The sequence below is a fragment of the Xenopus laevis genome, chromosome 4S, assembly GCF_017654675.1.
Source record: "Xenopus laevis strain J_2021 chromosome 4S, Xenopus_laevis_v10.1, whole genome shotgun sequence".
Classification (NCBI taxonomy): domain Eukaryota; kingdom Metazoa; phylum Chordata; class Amphibia; order Anura; family Pipidae; genus Xenopus; species Xenopus laevis.
The window spans coordinates 121,468,749-121,491,004 of record NC_054378.1 but is presented as its reverse complement, the minus strand read 5'-3'; the positions used below and the strand labels follow the sequence as shown (position 1 = coordinate 121,491,004).

The following is a 22,256-nucleotide window of genomic DNA, read 5'->3' as shown; positions in this document are numbered from 1 at the left end:
TGTGACATCATCAGTATGACAGCTCCTGCCTTCCACCCACTTTGCACTGATAAGGCTCCACACCACCTCCTCCTCCTCTCAACAGTTTGGTTTTCATGCTGCTGTTAATTCTGCTTGATACTAATCAGAATATACACACGCTCCTTATCTGCATTCCCTCTAAGGGCAGGGGTATACCTGGAGTTCTGGGAGATTTAGTCGCCCGGCGACTAATCGCCTCTTCTTTAGGGCGACTAATCTCCCCGAACTGCTTCCCCCGTGTCTTCCGTCTGCTTCAATGAAAAAACGCCTGCGCCAATGCACTCGCGGCGCTTAGATTTCTGAAGTTTCCTCACGAGTAAACTGCGGGCAACTTCAGTAATCGAAGCGACGCGAGTGCACTGACGCAGGCGTTTTTTTCATTGAAGCAGACGGAAGACAGGGGAAGCAGTTCGGGGAGATTAGTCACCCTAAACAAGAGGCGATTAGTCACCGGGCAACTAAATCGCCCCGAATCTCCAGGTGTGCCCTTACCCTAAGGGTCTGGCAACACGGGCAGATTTGGGGAGATTAATCGCCAGGTGACAAATCTCCTCTTGTTCGCGGCGACCCCTGTGCCTTCCGCCAGCCTGGGGGCAGGCACACGGAGCACTTCGTTTTCCGAAGTCATCCGAAGTTTCCTCGTGAGGCAATTATGGGCGACTTCGGAAAACGAAGCTTTCCGTGTGTCAGCCCCAGGCGATTTACATTTTAGCTGGCGGAAGGCAGGGGAAGGCAGATCGGGGAGATTAGTTGCCGCGAAGAAGAGGAGATTTGTCGCCTGGTGACTAATCTCCCCGAATCTGTCCGTGTGGCCAGACCCTAGCAGTAAAAGGGGATCAGCTGATAAGAAATGAAAATACTCTCTCTAGACTGCAAGCTCTGCAGGACACAGACAATTCTCCCCACGGACTCCTGTTTATATCTGTAAGGTTATACTTATTCTGTTTATACACATAGGGGCAGATTTATCAAGGTTTGAATTGAAAATTCAAATTTGAATTTTCACGTTTTTTTTATGGTCAAAGCTGTGAAATTTGACTAGGGAGTCAATCAAATTCCATTCGAGTTTTTCAAAAAATTCGAATTCGATTTTCGAGATTTATCATACTCTGGCCCTTTAAGAACTCAAATTTGACTATTCTGCACTTAAAACCTGCCGAATTGCTGTTTGAGTCAATAGGAGACGTCCAGGGATTAATTTGGGTTGTCTGCAGCCTTCCTTCGAGTTTTTAAAATACGAATTGAATTCACCCGTTTAAAAAACGAGATTTTTATAGTACATTTTGATTGATAAAATTTCGAGTTCATGGGCGTTTTAAATAACTCACATGGATTCGAAATTTGACCCTTGATAAATGTCAAGCCAGGGGTCCCCAGCCTTTTTTACCAGTAAGCCACATTCAAATGTAATCAGAGTTGAGGAGCAACACAAACATGAAAAAGTCCCTTGGGTGCCAAATAAGGGCTGTGATTGGCTATTTGGTAGCCCCTATGTGGACTGGCAGCCTACAAGAGGCTCTACTTGGCACATTACTTAGTTTTTATGCAATTAAAACTTGCCTCCAAGCCTGGAATTCAAAAATAAGCACCTGCTTTGAGGACCCTGAGAGCAACATCCAAGGGGTTGGAGAGCAACATGTTACTCACGAGCTACTGGTTGGGGATAACTGCTCTAAGCCTTTATTTATTACTTTCAATTTGGGGGCCACAATTGGTCCCCTACCAGATTCTGTAATTATGACTCAAAACTGTCCCTTTACTTTTTATGTTTCAGGGCCACCTACTATGATCCAGCAGAATGGCCTGTAAAAACTGCCACCCGCCCCAGAGTAGCAGAACAATGGCGGGGTAGTAAGGTTAAAGCCAGCCAAACTGCCCTTCCATATCTGGGTATCTATTGGCAGCCTTGCTAGTGTAATTTCAAGGATGGCAAAAATTTTTTGGGAGAATCCAAACAGTGTTTCTTCTGCACACCCCATCTGTCTTTTTGCCACCAGGACCCCTATTGCTCTTGGCCCCTGCCCCCCTATAGTACAAAGCTACTCCATACTGAGAGGACAACTTATTGCCCATTGTATGATGTCCTAACAACAGGTAGGACATCAACCTGATATTTGGACAAAGATTGGGCAGATATATGTTGGGCAGGTTGATGTGGGTCTTTCTAAATTGGTCACGCTAGGTCCCCATTATGAACCGATTGTCAACTCAGGGGCCAACCGATTGGATCATCCTGATTTATCCCAGTGCATTGGTGGCCAAACTGGACAATGACCAACCTGTGTATCCAATATAAGAAAAAGCCTTAGATAAAAGCAAATATGCAACATGGTAGACACCAGAAGTCACTTCCTAACTCCCAGCAACTCTCCGCAGGCAACTAGGAAGTCTACAATGCATCCACTAGGGCACGGATCCCCAACCTTTTAAACCAGTGAGCAACATTCAGAAGTAAAAGGAGTTGGAGAGCAACATAAGCATGAAAAATGTTCTTGGGGTGCCATATAAGGGCTGTGATTGGCCCGCATGTGGATTGGCAACCTTCATTGGGGCTCTGTTTGGCAGTACACCTGGTTTTTATACAACCAAAACTTGTCTCCAAGACTGACATTGAAAAACAAGCACCTGCTTTGAGGCCACTGGGAGCAACATCCAAGGGGTTGGGGAGCAACATGTTGCTCACAAGCTACTGGTTGGGGATCACTGCCCTAGGGTATGGCTTGCCCTTCTTTTATAAGACAGACGTGCTAGTGTGCCTTTAATTGTAATGAGGTATTGACTGATTAAAGACACAGACTCGGTCACACCCAGGTACAGTATGTGTTAATTACTAAATGGTTATTACTAATGTTGTTTTACCCTGTAATGAACACATTTTTTACATAAATATATCTACTTTATAATTTAACACCGAAATATAATCAACGCTGATCCGGAAATGTCAAAATGCTACAGGGAACAGTCAGAAGTGATACTGGAATGAGTGGGTGGAGCTGTGCGGAGGCCTCACCCTTGTCTCTGGCGTCATTGCTCCATCACCCACTGACTAATGAATGAATGTATTCCCGGCATGTGATAGTGCAGGTTTTCCTGGGATTTAAACCGATCTGATCCATGTCTCAAGTGTGGAAGCGCATCCATGTTCTACTGGATATCAGGCACAGGCACCCAGGATATTCTCTAAGCCCTGGTGATGGTCACATCGTCTCAATACAGATCTACAGCTCCAACCTTGCCCTCTCAGCTTGTTGTAGAACTACAACAAAACTCCCAGGAAGCCCTCCGCATAGTCAGGATGAACTGGCGATTTGTTTTAAAAACCACATTTCATCTCAAAATAACACCATTTCCTCATTCTCGTGATGGCAGCGGCTAATCTCAGACCGGCTTCTAGCCACAGCGGATAGTGATACCAGCGTGTGACCCAGGAGTTATGCTATGATAAAGGCTATTATTAGGCAACATGACCTTGTGTAAACTGCCTGTAAATGTCAGGTGACTTTCCAATCATGTAATGCAGTTACACTGCAAATGGTCCCTGTGGGGTAGTGATGTACAGGTCTGGATTTCCCCGACTAGCACCCGCCCGCCCTCCATGCACCCGCACCCACTCGAGCCCAACTTCCTTTTATAGAACCGCGCCACCTCGCCAATGACATCACAAAAGGGACGGCGTGAGCAGAAGAACCCGGGAAGCCGGCATTTGAAGGTGGCGGGTGGGAAGAGCAGGAGAAGAGCTCAACCCGCACCAGCCCGCCACCAGCAAAAAGGAGTGCAAGGTCCGAACCCATCCGACTCATCCCGCGATTATCAGGCCGGCCCGCACATCACTACTGTGGGACCACCACCGTTATAGTGGGCATGAGTCAGGGTGTTTGCTATAATATAACTTGGAGAGAAGTGATGGCACGACAAGGACCTTTCAACCACAGTTGGTATCAGCACTGGTTAAAATGTCTGAGTGTCATTGGCCTAACTTTACTTGAAATGCATTAACAAGGTGCACAATTCACTCTGGGAACTGCATGGCCCAGTTTGGTGTTCACTTCTTTCCTAGGACCTATATCTGGGGTTAGAATATTATAGGTGACTACAACGGTAGAAGAAACAAGGTGCTCCGGAACAGAAAGTAAATATCTCACCAGATAGTTGATGTGGTCCAGGTGCTCCAGCGCCAGACCCACAGCTTTAGGGAGCGGCAAACCAGGGTATATGACAAAAGAAAGAGCTTTCTGGCACTCAAAGAGATCTACAGGGCTAAAATATATTAGTCAATCATGGGCTGTTATTGGGTGCCCCTGTGGGTGCGAAATGCGTAGGGCTCATGGAGATGCAGTATATATATATTTTAACTTTGACTAATAAAGTACTTATTTTTTGACTAATATATTTTGGCCCTGTGGATCTCTTTGAGTGCGGTATAGCCCTGTCTTTGGTCGGATATCCTTATATTATAGGTGGCCATACACAGATCCCTCCGGACCGGGTCAGCAACTTATAGGTCCCAGTAACACAGTAACATAGTAAGTTAGGTTGAAAAAAAGACACGGTCCATCAAGTTCAACCTTTTAACTCTATTTTAACTTGCCTAACTGCTCGTTGATCCAGAGGAAGGCAAAAAACAAAACAATTTGAAGCTTCTCCAATTTGCCTCAGAGGTAGGGTTGCCACCTTTTCTGTAAAAAAATACAGACCTTCCTATCTATTTATCTTTTTTCCCTATTAATAACATTGGGATTAACCATCATTTTTACCAGCCAGGCCGGTAAAATACCGACCAGGTGGCAACCCTACTCAGAGGGGGGGGGGGAAATTCCTATCTGACTCCAGTATGAAGCCATCTTGATGGTCTGCCTAACCAATTTCAGACCAAACATCATCAACATATATATCAGCCTCAATGGATGAGGACCACAGTGTCTTGTTGATGCAGTCCTCACCCAATGGGTCCAGTGTGTGTGGGTTTGGGGGCCAAAAGATTGAAAAAGCCCAATATTGGCAAGAAGGTGCCTGACCAAAACAGATGCATGTACGGCGACCTCTCCAAACGAGTAGAGATTCCAGTGTATGGCCAACTTCGATCTGCTCCACGACCAGATAATGGCACGAGAGTCCAGCAATAAACACAGTTGATGACATTACTAAGCAAGATATCATTAGATATAAACTTTTATTTATGAGGCTTGATGGCCTGATTAACCAATATCAGACCAAACATCATCAACATATCTATCAGGCAAGTTAGAAAGCCTCGATGGATGAGGACCACAATTTGGTGATGCAGTCCTCACCCAACCAGCCAGTATAATCCAGTGTGTTGGTCTGGGGGTCAAAAGACTGGAAAAGCCCAATATGGGCAAGAAGGTGACTCTCCAAAACAAATTCATGTACAGTGACAGTGACCTCTCCAAACGAGTAGAGATTCCAGTGCACTTTTGTTTCTGATGCTTTTCATCTCCGAGTGAATGATCGGGTGGAGCCGAGCTGCCAGTAATGGGTTTCAGATGGTCTTTCAGACCCCACTTTCACCTCCCCCCCCACTGTGGGATATTAGTCACTATGTACATGTGTCAGTGTCTTTTGTGTCTGTCTGTTTGTGTTTCTGTCTGAACATCTGAGCCAGTCACACTTTTTACCTTAGGGGGCAATGACAGGCTCTGCATGTTGATCACCGCTACTTGTGGCGCTGATCCAAATGACACCTGATATTGGATTGTCCACATGAACGGAATTGTTTAACCTCAAATTAAAGATGTAACTTCAAAAATAAAAGTAAAGTCTAAGAAAAGCCACCTACATCAATATATGGTCCCTAATGCTGGCCGTACACACACATCTGTTAATGACACTGGTTACTCATTAGTATGTTCTCAGGACGACACTTTACTTTCATCATGGAACTCCAAGAGGTGGGAGCCAGGCAGACCAATAGAAACCTGGGAAGGAAGGGGGGACCCAATCATAGCACTGATAATTACTTCAGGTAGATATAACTAGACACCTATACTGTGCCACGGAGGAAGGCAAAAGGAACATCCCTGATCAGACAATTACATAGTAACAAAGGAAACTTGAGGCTACTGATCATTATTCAAGGAAATGATGCACCGGGTTGAGTACATGGGGGGCTTGTAGCAGGGTCCAATTCATGAGTCATTCCCTCCCAGACACAGGGTGAGTGTAGAAGGTTAGGGAACATACTCCATTACTCAGCTAATACATTACACAATACAGCTGTTATCTCGGAAATTCTAGCTCCTTGTGTCAGAATAACTAATGCAGAACCCTGGGGAGCAGTCTAAACATTCAGGAGAAGTGTAGAGAATGTGCAATGTAGAAGAACCACTTAGGAAATCTTAGGGAGCACCGACTGTACTGTTTGAACAAGGTCCAAATGGTGGCACTATCTACTTACTATAAGCAAAACAACCCCCCAAGACTGGGTAGCACCTATAGCAGGGGTAGCTATAGAACTTAAACCTACCATCTTTAACAAGAGCTAAAGGCTACATCTTGCCCTACCTGCCAAAGGTAATGATCATAAAAGCAGAGGTGGTGTTTAAATGCACAGGGGTGCATGACCAATATACGCAGGGGGTGGGATTGTAACACTGAGTGTGAATTCAGAGGAAATGTGCGGCACCGGCAGAAAAGCAGAAGTGCCCCCTGGTTCAATCCAGTAAAGAAATCATTAAGGGGAAAGGTTTCGCCACGAGTCGCTTCCCTTTAAAGTTGCTACTGTGTTTGACATACAACACAAAAATAAGTTTGATGTTGTAATATTCCCTTTTTCCAGTTTATTCATCACTTTATAATACGTGAGAGCACAGGCAACACAAAAGAATGCGAGGAACTGATTATTCTCCCTTGCACTGGAAGAGAGAATGAGAGTAAAAAGCTTGTCTCTACTCCAAAGCCCAGAGGAGTTAAGCTGGCGATAGACATGCAGATTTTAGCGTCTTATCAAATGAACGAATAAATCAACGATCTTACGGCCCGACATGCAACTAACCATTCCCATTAAATACAGTAGTAGCAGATAATGCTCTGGCCATGAAATGACAGACAGCAATCGCATGAGAGTGATGTCCGACACATAGAAGTGACAGTCACCCATTATGGTCAGATAGGCAATACGTGCGGAGATATTATCGTTAGCCAACAGAAATCTTTTAACCTGTTGGAAAGATGGAAAAAGAAGCACACCATACTCCGACTCCAGCCTTTAAAGCATTTTATTGCAGCAGAAATGTGGCACAAGCTTTCGGGGACAACCCCTTCCTCAGGTGCAATGTTTTTTGGATTCTAATCTTCTAACCTGTCCTAAACGACCAATCGCCATGGTACGAAAAATGCTGGGATAATCCTCATTAAACAAATTTTCGTGCAACTTTATCTTTGCGTCTATGGCCAGCTTTAATGACTGTGTTAAATAACGTGATACATTTTTCATGGACTAATACAATAATTTACCATATGCTGATACCTGTGTGACTGTGACATTCCAGCCCAGGAATGCTGCGAGCTCGCAAGACAAACAGCCCAATGCAAACACTTGGCTACGGAATGGTGCCGCATTAATTATAGTCATCCTGTCAGTCGCATTTGTCAGGAGGCGCAATAGGCATGCGCTTGCCTTTGTTTACCATGATTCCGATGCATGCCCTTGCCTGTACTCACATTCCTGGTTACACTGGGAACACAGCTGGAAAAGACCCAGCTAAACTCAAATGCAACTTACTCTTCTAGTAAACAGGTTGATTAGGGGACACAATAAGTTCCCCTTTATAAGGGATCACTAGCGCCCCACCTAGGGGAGACTGTGTCATGCAGTGTTGGTGTCTATTGCACTTAATGGATTTAACGGCACGAGATAAGAGTCCTGAGAAAAGGGATTCTATTAGGGTAAGGGCACACGGACAGATTCGGGGAGATTAATCGCCCCAACAACAAATCGCCTCTTCTTCGGGCAACAATCTCCCCGAACTGCCTTCCCCTACCTTGAAGTGAACTTCGGGCGACTTCGGAAAACGAAGCACCGCTGGCGATTTTTCATTATAGCCGGTGAGAAAGTAGGGGAAGGCAGTTTGGGGAGATTGTTGCCCCGAAGAAGAGGAGATTTGTCGCCGGGGAGACTAATCTCCCCGAATCTGCCTGTGTGCCCTGACCCTTAAAGGAAAAGAAGGATCTCAGTTATGAAAACACCTGAGATTGTTTAGACTAATAAAGAGGCACTTGGGTGGGGGGGGGTGATATTCTCCCTTCATATAAATATATGGAAGCTGAGTTAGGAGGGAGTCAGCTTCTCTTCTCTTAACCTAAAGACTGCTAGGAATGACTTTAGCAAAGGGTGGAACCTGATGGATGGAAAAGGAGGACCTCACCAAAAGGGTCACAATGGTCCTGCAGAAGTTATTCAGCCGCTTTCCAGTTTGCAGCTTCAGCAATCTGGTTTCTAGGATCCAAGCTGCCCTAGCAACCATGCATTGATTTGAATAAGAGACTGGAATATGATAATATAAAAACATGAAATAGCAATGCATTTGTAGCCTTACAAGAGCATTCGTTTTTTAGGTGGGCTCAATGACTCTCCATTTGAAAGCTGGAAAGAGTCAGAAGAAGCCATAGCCATTCTATGACATACTAAAAACTAACATAAAGGTGCACTGCCATTTTAAGCCAGCAACAAAAGGAGCAGCTCTTCCACCCAAGCAGAAGAAAGGTCATAAAAAGTAACACATTCTCCCTGTGTTTTATGTCATCCAAGACTAAAGCTGGACATGCCTGGATTTGCTACAGCAGTTTGGCCGATTTGGACCATACTACCCACCCAACAATGTATGAACAACTGGGTGACATTTCTACAGATAATCCTGGTGGATGGATCCACTGCTGGAAGATGACGTTCAACCCAACCAACTGTACTGTGAGTATATTATAGAGCAGCAGCTGCGGGGAGGCTGCACCATTGGCCTCCATGTGTTACTTTCCTGCATATCTGAATTCCCAGCACCATTTGCTGCTTATATTTGAAGCACAGCGTGATCAATGCTTCATTATCTGCGGGAAACCCACACCGAAGCCTAGAGGCCGGGCTCTAATTATATCCCCCTGCTGGGAAGTTAATGGGAAGTTGTGTGCCGACCAGTTACTGGTCCAGATTGTGCAACAAGGCCTGGATCAAGGGTGTGCCACTGATTATTATTAGTGCTAATTATTAGCAGCAGAGCTTGCAATCTATTGTTTGTGCTGCAGTGCATATGTTGCTTAAAGATAAAGGAGACACAGGGGTCACCATCCTGATACTAATATGGGGGTCAGGCAGTTTCAGGTGTATGTGGGTGGGGGCAATAACATGACTAATAGCAACCCCGCCCGACTTGGAGTGATGGTCACGAAATGTGCTCATATTCATACAAGAAACTACCATCAAAGGAGAACTAAAGCTTAACTAAAGAAGTAGCTATAAATGTTGTACCTTATGTTTTGTGCTTCTGTACCAGCCCAAGGCAACCACAGCCCTTTAGCAGTAAAGATCTGTGTCTCCAAAGATGCCCCAGTAGCTCCCCATCTTCTTTTCTGCTGATTCACTGCACATGCTCTGTGCTGCTGTCACTTACTGAGCTTAGGGACCCACTCACAATATACAGTACACATAGAATAGAAATGTTACAATATAAGGCTGATTAGTAATTAATACAGATAATTACTACATGGCAGCACAGAAACCAGTGCAATTAGCATCAGAATTTAATAATCAGCAAACCTGTAGCATCAGCTTATATTACAGGGGAAGCTCATTTTCTGCTGGATAATTAGTGACGAGCCCTAAGCTTAGCTTCTCAACAGCCAATCAGAGCCCACTGAGCATGTGAGTGTCACAGACACTTTCCAAGATGGTGACCCCCTGTGACAAGTTTGAAGTCCTGGATCATTGCTGCTATTGACAAGCTGAAACTTTAGTCTCGTGCAATAAGTCCAGTATATAAAATATGGCATTTTTAACCATATTCATTTTTAGGGTTTAGTTCTCCTTTAAATTGACGTTTATAGTGTTTCTTTGCTCTGTTGGGGTATTGGCGCTGAAAAGACCCTTAGTCAGTGGAAATATAAAACTCTCTACATCCCTGGGTGCTGCATGGTACAAGCAATTTACCCCGGAGGAATGGATAGAAGAGGTAAATGACCTGTTGGAAGTGACAGAGCAGCCCCTCTGGCTTAATACAAAGGAATCAAACTGCGGTTGTTTCTGGCAGCAGAATAGTTAAAGCCCAGAGCTGTCATGTCAATGCAAACATCTGACTTCAGCTGCTCCCCCCCCCAAGAGAGTCCTGATGTGGGCAGGCTACTGACTGTCAGCACTTGTCTAGGCGGAATCCTGACAGCCTGTGCCGTGCGGTGGAATATCTGCAAGAGATGTTATCGGCCTGTCGATCAGATCAGCAGTAGTGATAGGCGAATTTCTCTAGTTTAACTGCGAAAAATTAGCGAAACACAAACTTTGACGCAGGCTAATTTTCGTTGCAATTTCGCAAATTTATTTGCTGGCAGCGAAGAGTGGAAATTTGCAGCAAATTTGCGCCTTGCAGATAAATTAGCCCATCACTATTCAGCAGCAGTAGCAGGAGAGATGCTGGGGTTCCCTCTGGACTCTGGGGGTGTATCGTCACATTGTAATACCATTTGCATTTGGTTAACAGCCAATAGAACTCCCTGCAACCCAGTGTTGACCAATAGCCCCAGAGAGCTCACGGAGCAGCCATCAATGCAAAAATCTAAAATGCTCAGAGATGCAAAAACGGTAACATCACGGCATTACAGTGGTTGGCATTGCTCCCTCATACCTCTAGGGCAGGGATCCCCAACCTTTACAACCCTTGAGCAACATTCAGAAGAAAAAGGAGTTGGGGAGCAACACAAGCATGAAAAATTTTCCAGGGTGCCAAGTAAGTACCATTTAGTAGCCCCTATGTGGAATGTGAACTTACATTAAGGCTCTGTTTGGCAGTACACCTGGTTTTAATGCAATAAAACTTGCCTCCAAGGCTGGAATTCAAAAATAAGCACCTGCTTTGAGGCCAGTGGGAGCAACATCCAAGGGGTTGGACAGCACATGTTGCTCGCGAGCTAATGGTTGTGGATCACTGCTCTAGGGTCTAGGGTTAAGTTCTCCCCACTTATTGGGCATATTTGCTGTCAAATCCAATCATACTCATGCATAGGACAATTTCCGGCATTGCTTGCTTGTTGCGGACATTGAACAACAGCCATTGCTCACTGCTGAGCAGAGAAACATGACAGCAGACACAGTATTAACCTCTGGCTGGGATGTAGCATACTCTACAGCAGGGATACCCATCCATTTTCAGCCATGATATTCAAAAGTATAATAAATTGGAGAGTAACTTAAGCATGCAATACATTCATTAGGGCACCAAATAAGGACTGTAATTAGCTATTGGTAGCCCCTATGTGGACTGACAGCCTACAGGAGGCTCTGTTTGGCAGTACACTTGGTTTTTATGCACCAAAACTCGCCTCCAAGCCAGGAATTCAATAATAATCACCTACTTTGAGGCCACTGGGAGCAACATCCAATGGGTTGGTGAGCAACATGTTACTCATAAGTCACTGGTTGGGGATCATTGCTCTGCAGAGTGATGCTGTGCAACACAATATCAACGGAGAGGTAGGCGGGTAGAATGACTGGAGGCACCAGAATATTTGATATGGATTGGCCTCTGGATTGAACCTCAGCCAGTCAATCACTGACCTGATACTTGCACACTTCTTTGTGATTGGCATATCATATTGGATGGTTATGATAGGCCAGACTAGCTTGTGTAGGTGATATTAAGTCCACAGGTATGTCACCTCATTGATAAAGCCAGAAAAAAGAACATTTTTGGCCAGTAAAATGCCTAATTCTCTTATACTATTCTGGTATGATTTATTTTTAGTTTGGTATTCAACAGATACAGAATGTTTATATATGTATTATTGGGGTTAGTAATTTGATGCCCGAGACAATAGATTTATAGCATAGAGTCAGTAAGCCTCTCCTTTTGTAAATTTCATTGGTTTCCTAACAGATCCCTGATCTACAGATGCTGCACCGGGGGCATTACAAAGGGGGTTTAACAGCATCTACAGGACCCTGGGCCCCATACTCTGTTTGCTTCTGACTCCACCCTATAGCAAAATAACACCATGCCTTGCTTTATGACATATAAGCCCAAGAAAATGAAACAGGAAAGACTTTTTTTTTGTTTAAAGATTTGCAATATCCTTGTTTTGATGTAATTGGTTCCTCATTCAGAATATGGGGAAATGAGTATCAGAAACTTAAAGTACTTCTTTCATATAGTGACTTGGGGGCACATTTACTAAGCTCGAGTGAAGGAGTCGAACTAAAAAAACGTTGAATTTCGAAGTTTTTTTTGGGTAGTTCGACCATCGAATAGGCTACTTCGACCTTCGGCTACGACTTCGAATCGAACGATTCCGAACTAAAAATCGTTAGACTATTCGACCATTCGATAGTCGAAGTACTGTCTCTTTAAAAAAAACTTCGACTACCTACTTCGCCACTTAAAACCTACCGAGCACCAATGTTAGCCTATGGGGACCTTCCACAAAAGGTTTCTAAGCTTTTTTATGATCGAAGGAAAATCCTTCAATCGATCGATTAAAATCCTTCGAATCCTTCAATCGAACGATTTTTCGTTCGATCGGAGTATTTGCGTTAAATCCTTCGACTTCGAAGTCGAACAATTTTACTTCGATGGTCGAATATCGAGGGTTAATTAACCCTCGATATTCAACCCTTAATAAATGTGCCTCTCAGTATGTGCTACATGGGAGGGAGCCCACAGAGAACTAGATTTGCCAAAGCCACATAGGAGAACAGATCTTTGAGGACTTTGAACCGCAATCCAGAGGTCAAGACCTCCTGCTATAAAGGATCCTATTTCTCAAATTCTCCTAAGTTAATTCTTCAACTCATCCATAGCAGTGGCTTAATGTAGTGATAGACATCAGAATTCCCATGACCAGTGGTGTAACTATATATTACTGGGCCCCACAGCAAATTATTTTTCAGGCCCCCAAATGTCTAGAGTTTGACCTGTTTTACCAATATTTATTGAAATTGTATATGAATTAGGGCCTCATATACCTCCTGGGCCCCCCTGCAGCCGCAGGGTCTGCTTCCTCTGTAGTTACGCCCCTGCCCATGACTCCCAAGATCAATTCAGCTGGTATTCAAATTCTAGAGCTCATGATGCTCTACTGAAACCCTAAAAGATGTGAACTTGTGGTTTTACAAATACCAACAAAATAAAAGACCCCTATATGGTGAACCAATAGAAGTCATAATGGTCACTATGAGATTGGTCTCCAGGACTTGCTTGGACTGTTCATCTCAAGCCAATATGGGAAGGAGACCTTTGGAAACTGTCAAGTGTCTGGAGTTAGCGCTCACTTCAGAGCAGTGCTTGTCAAACTGTATCAGTTCAAGCCCAACATGAAGGTCCAACCTTTGGTCAGGGCTCCCTTGGCTCATAAGAATAAAGATATACCATTAAGTCATAGTTTTAAGAATGTCTAGAAGATCAAATTCATATTCACCCACATCTCACCCTAAGTGACCTTCAAGATGGGCTTATACAGGACAGCTAATTCTCCCTAATTCAATTCTCAAAGTAATCTCAGGCTGAGCTCCCTACCACCACTGTAGTTAGGGAACCACTGCTTTATGGGCATGAAACCAGGGAAGAGCACCCCAGGCCTCACATTAGGAGGGAGATTCAGAGACAGCAATTTACGAAGGGACCCAGGCCCAGGGGGAAACATAGGATAAATCTGGTCCCATTGGTGCTTGATTAGGCAGTTTTTGGTAACTCTTCATTTTATTCTTATTGGGGAACTAGGTGTTATTTTAAGAGAAAATATGTGGAAACAGGAGGGAGGGAAGATACATGCTGACAAAGGCTGAAAAGAATTTCTTAAATCACGTGAAACCAGAGGCATCTGCTTTAGAAATGTGCGGACCGGCACTTTTACACATGACACTTTATTTCTGACTAGCGGCTCAGTGCTGAGATGTCACACACACACAAACGAGTCTCCATCTTTTATGGTTTACAGCTGACTAAGGATGCTGGGAGTTGTGCTGTCATTAGCTCCGAGGCCAGAGTTTGACATTCCGGGCTAATACAACTTGCCTGGCACTGCGGATTCCCGGCCCTGCTGCACCTTCTCTTGGAATGACTGTGCTGTCTCTTTCTGCCCCTTGTGCTGAAGACATGAGGTGTAAATGTGACAGCTGAGCGCTCTATAATACCCACAACATGGCCTGTGCACACCAGCTGTTATATCAGCAGCACACCTGACAACATTCTAGCTCAGAATCTGGAATCGTTACCCCTTTAAAGGGGAAGTCTACCCAATTTTCAACAATGAAAAATAATGTCATGCTAAGAAATGTCCCAATATACATGCGTGTCTCTTAATATTCTTTCCACTGCTTGTTCTGACTACTGAAACATTGGTAGCTCTCCCTCTAATTTCCACAATGCTTTACATGCTTTACATGTAATTATGTCCAACCCACCCCTGCTCATATATACTTAGATCAATATATGTTTTGGAGTCACATTAGATACTAATCCTTATGCCATTTCCTTGCCATGTGATGTGATTGGTGCCCTTAACATCCAAAAACAACCCGACCCGGAGTGGCCAAATCAGACAAAAATTCCCCCGTGTCTAACCTATAGACAGAACTGTACAGGTATGGAATCCTTTATCCTGAAACCCATTATCCAGAAAGCTCCGAATAACAGAAAGGCTATCTCCTGTAGACTCCATTTTATCCAAATTATCCAAAAAAAAAAAATTGAAAATGATTTCCTTATTCTCTGTAATAATAAAACAGTAGCTTGTACTTGATCCCAACTAAGATATAATTAATCCTTATTGGAAGCAAAACCAGCCTATTGGGTGTATTTAATGTTTATATGATTTTCTAGTTGACTTAGGGGCCGATTCACTAACTTCGAGTGAAGGATTTGAAGGTAAAAAAAGTTTTTTTTGGGCTACTTCGACCATCGAATGGGCTACTTTGACCTTCGACTACGACTTCGAATCGAACTATTCGAAGTAAAAATCGTTCGACTATTCGACCATTCGATACTCGAAGTACTGTCTCTTTAAAAAAAACTTCGACCCCCTAGTTCGCCACCTAAAAGCTACCGAAGTCAATGTTAGCCTATGGCGAAGGTCCCCATAGGCTTGGCTAACTTTTTTTGATCGAAGGATATTCCTTCGATCGTTGGGTTAAAATCCTTCGAATCGTTCGATCGAACTATCTGCGCTAAATCCTTCGACTTCGATATTCGAAGTCGAAGGATTTTAATTCCTAGTCGAATATCGAGGGATAATTAACCCTCGATATTCGACCCATAGTGAATCGGCCCCTTAAAGTATGAAGATCCAAATTAAGGAAAGATCTGTAATCTGGAATATCCCAAATCCCGAGCATTCTGGATAACAGGTCCTATACCTGTACAAAGTTCAGCCCCTGACACTGTGGGTGAGTCTTCCAATTCCCCCACTTACACTGAGTATTGGCACCTTCCTATGTGGAATATTCTAAAATAAAAATAGAAAAAGAAAATATATAAGGCTTTGCCCTAAAACAACAAGAACTTATAGTTACCGCTGACCCGAAACTCAGGATCATATGAATATGTATTTGCTTTTCAGCTGATTATAAGGTGGCAACACCAAGTAGATTTCACCATCATAGCACAAAGTAGGCTCCCAGGCTTTGCTGAAACACCCAGCTGGATCCCAGTAAGATAACAGAGCAGCACCCTTTATTATTAACATGTATTTATATAGCGCCAACATATTGCGTAGCACTGTACTTGCTGTGTTATTCTATTGTGCTGGCTCTCTGAATGAGAGAATGAAATTTGGGAAGATGCTGATTTTACATTTATTATTTCTACTAGCAATGCTAATTATTCCGAGTATCATTTTGTGCATTATTTGGAATCATTTCCCTTTCTATTCTTTCTCCGACTTATCTCTGGCTTCAAGGGGACCCCAGCAACCAAACAGTGGACCGATGTCAAGGTTTTGTATTATGTTTCTTCCGCCCTTGCATTCATATATTGCACTGTTGCTATGGCAAATGACCCCGACAACCAGATGGCACTTTAAAAATCAAACTGAAAATCTGCAGGAGCCAAAGGCAATACCCACAAAAAAAAAAACAAATGGGACAAACGACAAATTGTTTAACAAGTGACTGTGTTATACAGGTATGGGGCTCGTTATCCAGAAATCCATTATCCAGAAAGCTCTGAATTACAGAAAGGCAGTATCCCATAGACTCCATTATAATCAAATAATCCAAATTTTAATAAATGATTTCCTTTTTCTCTGCAATAATAAAACAGTCGCTTGTACTTGATCACAACTAAGATATAATTAATCCTTATTGGAAGCAAAACCAGCCTATTGGGTTTATTTAATGTTTACATGATTTTCTACTAGACTTAAGGTATGAAGATCCAAATTATGGAAATATCCCTTATCCGGAAAATCCCAGGTACCGTGCATTCTGGATAACAGGTCCCATACCTGTACTGAAAATGTTTAGGTAAACTTCCCCTTTACTGCAGTTGCTATGGCTCAGTCTCTGGGTCAGTCACTAAGGACTTTGATTAAATCTGTTAATTTAATGTAATTTGTTTCAGTGAAAGTAGCTTAGAATCACATTTTCGTCATACCATGCCAGCTGACTGTAGTTATCTTTAATAGGCGGCTACTGGAGGCTTCACAGGCAGCCTTAATCATGAGCAAGAGCTGCAGTGGGACAGAAGCAAAACTATAAACGGGGCCCTCCTACCCTTGCAGGAGTCGTGTTTACATACAGAGAGTAGATTTAAAGGCCAAATCACATGCTTAATAAAGAATGCAGGAGGGACGGCAGTGTAAGTACTTTCATTCAGCCCTGAAACTCACTTTCCCTGCCCAAACCTCTATAAATATCCGCAGCTCCACTCCCCTGCACCCCAGCTGCATTTTCAAGGGCGGCGGCAGAACAGGTTTGTGGGACAAGCAGCCACCTCAAAGGACTCACAGCTTTCCCACGGTACCTGCCCCAAATAGATAGAAGGCTCTGTCCATTGTCAGCTGCAATCTGAATATGTTTTTTTATTGTGCACATTATTTATCATATTCATAACAAAAGAGTAAAATACCCCCTACTTTACATTATAAGGATATTAGAAGTCACTGAGGGGTTCTGTGACCATATAAAGGCACAAGGCTGCAGGCTGAGTTATACAGGGAACTCTGAGTATCACTTGTGTATTATAAGAGATAATGTACCCCCTACTGTAAATGATAAGGATATTAGAAGTCACTGAGGGGTTGTTCTGTGACCATATAAAGGCACAAGACTGCAGGCTGAGTTATACAGGGAACTCTGAGTATCACTCATGTATTATAAGGGATAATGTACCCCCTACTGTAAATGATAAGGATATTAGAAGTCACTGAGGGGTTGTTCTGTGACCATATAAAGGCACAAGGCTGCAGGCTGAGTTATACAGGGAACTCTGAGTGTCACTCATGTATTATAAGGGATAATGTAACCCCTACTGTAAATGATAAGGATATCAGAAGTCACTGAGGGGTTCTGTGACCATATAAAGGTACAAGGCTGCAGGCTGAGTTATACAGGGAACTCTGAGTATCACTCATGTATTATAAGGGATAATGTACCCCCTACTGTAAATGATAAGGATATTAGAAGTCACTGAGGGGTTCTGTGACCATATAAAGGCACAAGGCTGCAGGCTGAGTTATACAGGGAACTCTGAGTATCACTCATGTATTATAAGGGGTAATGTACCCCCTACTGTAAATGATAAGGATATTAGAAGTCACTGATGGGGTTCAGTGAAAAGGAACTCCATGGCAATACTGATTGTGGACATTCAACCTGCAAGGCTTTGCTGAACTAAAGTTCTATGCCTACTACTGACCTCATAACTATAATGAGATTGCAAGACCTTCTCACTTGGCTGGAGCTGTTTGGAAAGGTGCCCGGCCACCCCTAGTTGTGTTTAGTGAGGAAACAGTGAGAAAAAAGCTGGTCGGCCTTATAGTATTTGCTTCCCTCCAGTTGGCTCTCCGTAGGATAGATTACAAGGCTCCTGTGTTTTCCCTGGAGAGAACATTCCAATGATTAGAAGCAGCTTGAAGGCTCCTGGGCAGATGTTTCAAGAATTAAAATATTGGCAGGAACATAGAAGCTCCCGCCAGGCTTGATGTGCAGAGGGAGGTCTTTGCTTGTTCAGGGCCCCACCCACACACCAATGAATTCACACAAACCAATAAAAGAATCTAATTATGTCCTTCTTGGCTCAAGATTACTGCTCTGTGATCCTCACTGTAGGACATGGGACAACTTATATATATATTAATATACTGTAGCACAATGTGTATAAGCAGTGCTGTGCATTTTACAATAGAAAAAATTGTACAGACACAGGAAGGAGGAAGTATCTGCCCCTCAGAGCTAACAATCTACAAGATACATATACACACAAGAGAGTTATATACTGTGTATATGTGTGTGTGCAGCACAGTGTGAGCATTGTTTGGCACGGGCACGTCAAACCAATGGACTCGCCCAAGTGACACCACCTTGTGAGACAACACAAAGACTGACTACAATAACATTAACAGATGAACCTCCACACCATTGTTATAGGCGAGAGGATTTCTTTGGTGTTCACTATATCATTATGCCTCAGTTGAATTTAATATATTCCAGCATAAGCTTAATAAATGCACTCACAGAAAAATCTCTAATTGGTTTTACAGGAACAAATAATAAATAGTTCTCATAACCATTGGGCCATTTTTAAAGGGATACTGTCATGGGAAAATCAATTATTTTCAAAATGAATCAGTTAATAGTGCCGCTCCAGCAGAATTCTGCACTAAAATCCATTTCTCAAAAGAGCAAACAGATTTTTTTATATTCAATTTTGAAATCTGACATGGGGCTAGACATATTGTCAATTTCCCAGCTGCCCCTGGATATGTGACTTGTGCTCTGATAAACTTCAATCACTCTTTACTGCTGTACTGCAAGTTTAAGTGATATCACCCCCTCACTTTCTCCCCCAGCAGCCAAACACAAGAACAATGGGAAGGTAACCAGATAACAGCTCCCTAACACAAGATAACAGCTGCCTGGTAGATCTAAGAACAACACTCAATAGTAAAAACCCATGTCCCACTGAGACACATTCAGTTACATTGAGAAGGAAAAACAGCAGCCTGCCAGAAAGCATTTCTCTCCTAAAGTGCAGGCACAAGTCACATGACCAGGGGAAGCTGGGAAATTGACAAAATGTCTAGCCCCATGTCAGATTTCAAAATTGAATATAAAAAAAATCTGTTTGCTCTTTTGAGAAATGGATTTCAGTGCAGAAGTCTGCTGGAGTAGCACTATTAACTGATGTGTTTTGAAAAAAAAATGTTTTCTGATGACAGGATCCCTTTAAGTTAATTTGTTAGGCACAGTGCCCAAGGATAAGCTTGGGAGGCTTATTTAGTATGGTGAGGCAGAAGTGCTGGAGCTTTAAGGGATACATGAAACACCACTGACCTGACCTGCAGGAAATTCATTGCTTAGGTTTTTGGAGTTAAGGATTAGACCCTAGTGCTTACAGGGAATAATAATGTGGCAGTACCTACTGTATTGGTAGAGATCATACCTTCTGTAAAGGGAATACTGGCCAGCAAGTATAGTAGGGTGATATGGCATAGACTCTAGCTTCATCAGACCTTGAAGTTGTTGACTGATAACAGATGAAGGACCATGGTTGCACAGGTTAAATTTATATAATGAGGTCCAGCAAAGACTCTTTTTCCATGGCACCCACCAGCTTGGTCTCTGCCACCAAATATCTCATGCCTAAACTATTTTCCAGATGCTGAAATGTAGAATATGGCCTTGCAAATCCTAGGAAAAGATAACAAGGCTCTAGTTTGGGTCTGGCAAGCAGATGGCTTTTGTATATGCCTGCTGGAGAGATAACATGTTTGCCTCCTCGAACAATAACAAAACCATTGTATATTCCCCCAGCAAAAACATTCTGAGAATCATCAGCATCCTCACGGCAACACAGCAGATGTTCCCAAACGGGAGATTCCACCTTATACAGGTTCATAAACATTCATAAAGAGGTCCTGGTCTTCTATTAGCCAGCCTGTAGGGCTAGAGCCAGCCTGACTATTTTCTTATGGTATTTACTTTCCACTGTGGGGTCAGGCAGAAGAGTGAGGGTCAACTAAGACACTAGCTGTGGCTCAGGGCACGTTATAAGAATTGTAGAAGCCCAAAGATGCACTGTCGGATCTGCTCATTTGGCAGGGTCACCAAACAAACGACTCTTTACCCAATCTGGATACCAACACACTCGGCTAAATGGGGATCATCTGATCTTTTGGTCCCTGGACCACCAATCAGATCATAATTGAACCATGGGGAGACCTGTCAGAAGAGGGCTGAATTAACAAGTTGATGCAATCTTTGCTCATGGGATTTTCTTATCTGCCTGCAGGTCCCATACACTGACCCTGCTGAGTCAGTAGCTTCTATTGGCCCTCGTACCACCTAATGTATAGCTGGCCCACTTTGGGGCTTACAGTGCTCATCCTGAAGGCCACTTAGGGTGAGATTTGGGGAGAACGCATATTGCTCTGCTAGATACCCCTGAAAGCCCAAGTAAATTAGTTGGGTGAAAACTTATCCAAGACATTCTTAGAACTGTGCCAGAATGACTGATACACCATTGCATTCCTATATCTGAAACCTTGTTATGAGCTCATAACAAGGGTTCCTGATCAAAGGATTGGCCTCCAAGGAAAGTTTCAACAGGAAAAGTCCAACCACTGGTGTTAAGGAATACGAGAGATTCTGGAGAGAGACACATGGCTCTCCTAAGCACAAATTATAATGAGATTTTACTGTCAGGAAGAGTTGATGAATAGGAATTTATTATGGCTTGTTGAGAGCCCAGTATATGACTGACTGATGGCTATAACTACCCATTAAAGACCCCTATATTGTATGTCTTTTAAGACGCAAAAGGCAAACGTGTCAGAGGACGCAACCCCGTACTTTCCACCCGACAAAAGGAAATTTGCACCCTTTAGGGTAAAACTCCACAAGCGCTTTTCATCAGATTTTGTGGGTCAGATTTTATCTGATCCTCCATGCAACACCACGCAATGTCGCGCAACAACACAAGATTTGGTAGGATGCTACAAAATCTGATCCTCTAAGGGTGGAACTACATGGGCGATTTAGGTCTAATCCGACACCACGCGACGAAACGCTGGCGACAGTCGTGTCGGATGCACGCTGCGACTACATCCGACATTTCTATTTCTTATCTTATTTCTGGCGCACCCGACTTGACGCCAGCGCTTCGTCTCATGCCATCGGATCGGACCTAAATCGTCCCTGTAGTTCTACCTCCAGGCTAGAATGTAAAGTCAGATCAGATAAAGTTGGATGGAGTCTTTTCTTCATGCGTTTACATGCAACAGTCAATATATTTCAATGAGGAAAAAAAGTCTTTCCGACAACATCCATCTTGTCGAATGAAGGCGCATCATGCAGCGTTCCCATCTGACAATTGTTGGACAAATATTTTTTTTACATGTAGGTTATGCATCAGATTTTCTATCAGTCCCATTATATTTTGACCCATGCGACATCATCCGACTTGTTGAGTGCAGTTTGTAGATCCGACACCATCCTACAAAAAACGCTTGTGAAGTTCAGCCCTTAGTGCTTGAGCCCTTGCATTTATAGGAATGGTAAATGAACCCTTTTAATGCTTTTAGTACTTAGGGGAATGGAGGGTTAATTGCTACCACTCTGATCCAACTTGTCTGAATTCAATAAATAAAACAACTAACCTGGCCTTCCCAAAGACTTGCAGGCAATCAGAGGCTGATAAAGACTGAGCTCTAAGCCTCAGCAGCTAATAATTGCATTTGTAAATAAATCATGAATATAAATTTCCTGAACCACTTCAGTTTAGATAATGAGAGTAGGAGTTATTAAGTACACTGTGGCACAATTAATTTACTTGTGGAGATAACTCTCCCTCCTGCTGCATGCGGAA

The 22,256-nt window shown here is 43.3% G+C and overlaps 1 protein-coding gene across 3 annotated transcripts in view; it reads right to left on the bottom strand.

Annotated features, from left to right (window-relative positions):
• The window catches only part of frmd4b.S (FERM domain containing 4B S homeolog), a 155,499-nt gene that overhangs the window by 19,715 nt on the left and 113,528 nt on the right, over window positions 1-22,256 (bottom strand). The gene's annotated exons all lie outside the window — the stretch shown is intronic.